Here is a 5,065-nt window from a genome sequence, read left to right as displayed (position 1 = left end):
AAAAAAAATTTTTTTTTTTTTTAAGAGACAGGGTTTCACACTATTTGTGGTCCTGGCTTCACTAGTCCATAGCTTTGTGCCCTTGGGAAAGTCACGTAAGTCTCCACGCCTCAGTATTCCTTATGTGTGAAATATAAATTTGGACCAGATTTGTCCACTAGGAGCCTTTCTAGCTCTCACATAGTAGGGCTTCTGCTGATCTGTCTGTAAGAATAAATGGCCTGAGAACAAAGGCAGGCTGTACCTAGCTTTGGCTGAACACATTCCATTTGGCTGGATTTCCCCACCTTATTTTTGGCCTAGGCAGACTAAAGATACCTCAGGCTTCTGGCCAGCCGTTTCCAAGAACATGCTTCAGCTTGGGTAGCAAGATCAGCAATTCCATCAACTAGCATGAGAGGGACACCCCTACAGCAGAGTGCAAGGTCACAATCTGCAAAGCAGGACTCAAACAGGCCACCAATAGATTTCTGACTGACGAAGGGGCTGGTGGGCCGGTCCTCTTCATCTCCCTTCATGTATCATGTCCAGCCAGAGGATGGAGAAGAGAAATGAGCTCAATGGGAATAGTTCCACTAGCTAATCTGGCCAAACTAGCAGTGAACCTCTTCTCCACTGACCTTTCCCCTACTGGGGCTCACATTTCCTCAAGGTCGTTTGGGACCACAAAGCTGGAAATAAGTTCTAGCTTCCTGCTGTCACCTCAGAAAGACCTTTGGCTCATCGCCAGCAGGCTTTAATTTGCCTCTTTGTATCTAGGAAAGAAGGGAGGTCCCCCTCATAACCTTAATGGGAGCCGGTGGGAAGACTGATTGAACTTAACTGCAGGACCTTAATGGCTACGAGCTCTCACCTTGGGAATCCAAGATGTTGGGGAAGGAATCCAGAGATTCCTCAGGCCTGATCTCAACCAATGCAGAAAGGGGCTAGGTCCCCATGACCTCAGAGCATGGGATTATTCTCCACCCTCAAACCTCTCCTCCTCCCAGGATCCTCAGCTTTGGGCTGTGCTCCCAGCCCCTTCCTAAGTGTTTCCTATCCTTGTAATTCCACACTGATCTTGCTTTACAGTAGAGAAAGGGAGAAAATAGCCAAATCCTGTCTCTAATATTCTTTGGTACGCTCAGTGCAGTGTTGATAATATTGGAATAGGAGGGAGTTAGTCAGAGCAACTTTTGTCTTACCAAAAGGGGCAGCGGGAAGAAAGCTACCTAAGTTAGGGGTGCAGATTGAGGAGTTTCCTGTCTTGGAGAGAGTAGGTGGAGTCCCGTCCAGACAGGGAAAGAAGCCATGGTACCCATCCTCCTTAGGCTCTGGTAGGACCAGAGATGTAGCCACTTTGTCAAAGGAGGTCAATTTCATGTTTTTAACCTCATTTTTCTTAGGCAGAGTGATAAGAGGAAGTGAAACAACAAACATGGGCTCAGTGGGCGAAAGGGCAAGAGCTGATCAGCCCTCCTCCAAGCCTTCCATTTCCTCTCCCAAGCCTCTTTCCCCACGCCTGCAGTTTTCCTCATCTGACCATACTTGGCTGCTCTTGGTCGCTCACCTCTCCCTTACTTGGCTTGGCTCCTGTTTCGGGTCTTGCTTTCTATCCGGAGCCTCCACACTGACACCTGTCCAGAGACATCAGGGATGTTTACTCACTTCTCAGTGGCCAGACTGGGCCAGGCCTGGAGGGGTTGGCTGAGGACCAGACGGAGAGCTTATCACTCAGACACATACTTGTTGTGTTTCAAATTCTTTTCCTCTTTTCGACTTTCTCCGTGTCTTTTCTCCATGTCTCTCTTTGCATCATGCCTTTATACGGTGCTGTTTAAATTGGATTATTCCTGGGGTGATATGGTGAGGACTATTTGGAGCCACAGAATACACAGGGCACATCTTCCAGAGTGTTAATTTTACTTTTAAGATTTGCTGGGGGAAGATAAATCATTTTTATACTAAAACCAACACAAATATATTATGCAGTGTAAATCAAAATTTGCATTTTTTGAAGATAAAATAGGTACTTCAAAGACGTTTCGCTGGGCGCGGTGGCTCATGCCTTAATCCCAATACTTTGGGAGGCCGAGGCAGGCGGATCACAAGGTCAAGAGATCGAGACCATCCTGGCCAACATGGTGAAACCCCGTCTCGATTTAAAAAAAAAAAAAAAAAAAGACATTTCTGATTTATGACAGTCTACTTTAGACTGCTCTGGGAGCCCTGGGGAAAATGGTTCACTCTCTTGTATCTTAGGGGTCCTGCAGAGGAAATATTTGAGAAACTGCTTAGAGCAGAGGTAACAAGCATAGACAAACCTAAACACTAAACAGGAGTCAGGCAGACCTAAAAGATCATAGCAGGCGAGTGTGATGCACTAGAGAATGGTGAGAACTGGCAAATCAGAGCTTGCCCAGCCCCTTCAGCTCCGGCTGGTTAACGCCGGGAAAGAATGTGACTCAGTGTTACCAAATCTGACCGCTTTTTAAGAGACACCAGAACTGTAGATTTTAGTGAAATCAGATTTTTAATTATTTAATTAATTAATTTATTTATTTTGAGATGGAGTATTGCTCCATCGCCCAGGCTGGAGTGCAGTCGTGTGATCTCTGTTGACTGCAACCTCCGCTTCCCTGGGTTCAAGTGATTCTCCTGCCTCAGCCTCCTTAGTTGCTGGGATTACAGGTGAGCGCCACCACACCCGGCTAATTCTTTGTATTTTTAGTGAGATGGGGTTGCATCATGTTGGCCAGGCTGGTCTCAAACTCCCGACATCATGACCCACCTGCTTTGGCCTCCCAAAGTGCTGGGATTACAGGCGTGAGCCACTGTGCCCGGCCGAAATCTGATTTTTTTTTTCTTTTCTTGAGATGGAGTCTGGCTCTTGTTGCCCAGGCTAGAGTGCAATGGCACAATCTCGGCTCATGGCAACCTCCACCTCCTGGGTTCAAGCGATTCTCCAGCCTCAGCCTCCCAAGTGGCTGGGATTATAGCCACCCTCCACGATGCCTGGCTAATTTTTGCATATTTAGTAGAGGCGGGATTTCGTCATGTTGGCCAGGCCGGTCTCGAACTCCTGACCTTAGGTGATCCGCCCTCCTCGGCCTCTGAAAGTGCTGGGATTACAGGCGTAAGCCAGCTTGCTTGGCCAGAAGTCTGATTTTTAAATGTTTACAACCAATTCAAATGTTTAGGAAGGAAATACAGGTTTATTTATTTATTTTTTTGAGTTTTGCTCTTGTTGCCCAGACTGGAGTGCAATGATAGAATCTCGGCTCACTGCAACCTCTGCCTCCTGGGTTCAAGCAATTCACCTGCCTCAACCTCCTGACTAGCTGAGATTACAGGCACGTGCCACCACGCCCAACTAATTTTGTATTTTTAGTAGAGATGGGGTTTCGCCATGTTGGTCAGGCTGGTCTCGAACTCCTGACCTCAGGTGATCCACCTGCCTCAGCCTCCCAAAGTGCTGAGATTACAGGTGTGAACCACCCACCCAGCCGGAAATATGGGTTTCTAAATGTCTGCAAGCTGGTTTGGCCTATGGGCCCCTGATTTCCTGCCTCTGTTTTAGTGTTTCCCCCAGCTTTGCTTTGGTTCATCATCAGCTAAAATCAAGACAAAGGAAAAGAAACACGAATCACAGTGTGATCTCCCTTCCCTAAGTGCATTTCCCTACCGGCTTCCCATCAGTTCTGGAGCCCTTATGTCAGGGACGTTTGCCTCCACTCACGAAGCAGGGAGGGCAGTATCAGAAATGGTGTTGAGATATAGGAAAGAACAAGAGGAGAGGAGGAAGCAGTCTTTAGGTATAGAGGGTATTCAGTTTAAAGAGAAGACCAAGGGAAGATAAAACCCCAAATAGGGAATTATCATAATTTTTGTCTTTCCTTCCTCGCTTTCATTCCTCCGTCACTGTCAAAAAGATATTCTGAAATTGCTCAGGATCGACCTCTCTCCCTTCCCTTCCACCTCCCGGGTGACCTAACTTTCCCACACCTGAGACAGCAGATCTGGTCCTGTCACACTTGGTCACCATTTCCAACCTCTCTGACCTTCACGATCATTTCTTCTTCTTTCCAAAAGTATATGAAGCACAGGCCTGGGCTTCCATGGAGTCAAATTCTGTTCCCAAGAGTTGGGGACAGTGGGATGCATGAGGTTGCAGGAGAGTTTGGTGGTCTCCTGTGGGGCAGCTTGAGGAAGCAGAGCTGCAGAGAAGCCTCTGAGTGTCTGACCGCAGGCAGAACTACACCTGTCTCCAGGGGAAGCAAAAGAGCCGTTGGTCCCTGCCCAGCCACCCTCTCCTGATCTACAGGGATCTGAAGGTAAAACAGAAACCAGAGTTTCCTCAAAGCTGGAAGGTAAGGCAAGCATGAAAGGGAATAAAGAGGCCAGGCGTGGTACCTCACGCCTGTAATCCAAGCACTTTGGAGGCCAAGGCGGGCGGATCACCTGAGATCAGGAGTTTAAGACCAGCCTGACCAACATGGTGAAACCCCATCTTAAAAAATAAAATAAAGAAAGGGAATAAAGAGAAATGGGAGCAGGAGACAAAGGATTAGCCTTGAGTCTGGCTAGATGGAGGAAGTCAGAATCAGACAGAAGTGGAGAGGGAGGGATTTTTTTTTTTTTTTTTTTTTGAGGTGGAATCTCGCTCTGTAGCCCAGGCTGGAGTGCAATGGCACAATCTTGGCTCACTGCAACCTCCACCTTCCAGGTTCAAGCGATTCTCCTGCCTCTGCTCCTGAGTAGCTGGGATTATAGGAACACGCCACCACACCGGCTAATTTTTGTATTTTTAGTACAGACGAGGTTTCACCATGTTGGTCAGGCTGGTCTCAAACTCCTGACTTTGTGATCCGCCTGCCTTGGCCTCAAGAGGGAGGGATCTTTAGCCACAGAACCATATAAGGGAGGCACAGTTGTTGGCCAGGCGCGGTGGCTCAAGCCTGTAATCCCAGCACTTTGGGTGGCTGAGGCAGGAGAATTGCTTGAACCTGGGAGGTGGAGGTGCAGTGAGCCAAGATGGTGCCATTGCACTCCAGCCTGGGCGACAGAGTGAGACTTTGTCTCTCTA

The sequence above is a fragment of the Cebus imitator genome, unplaced genomic scaffold (genome assembly GCF_001604975.1).
Source record: "Cebus imitator isolate Cc_AM_T3 unplaced genomic scaffold, Cebus_imitator-1.0 Scaffold543, whole genome shotgun sequence".
In the NCBI taxonomy this organism is placed as follows: domain Eukaryota; kingdom Metazoa; phylum Chordata; class Mammalia; order Primates; family Cebidae; genus Cebus; species Cebus imitator.
This window is presented reverse-complemented; position numbering follows the sequence as displayed.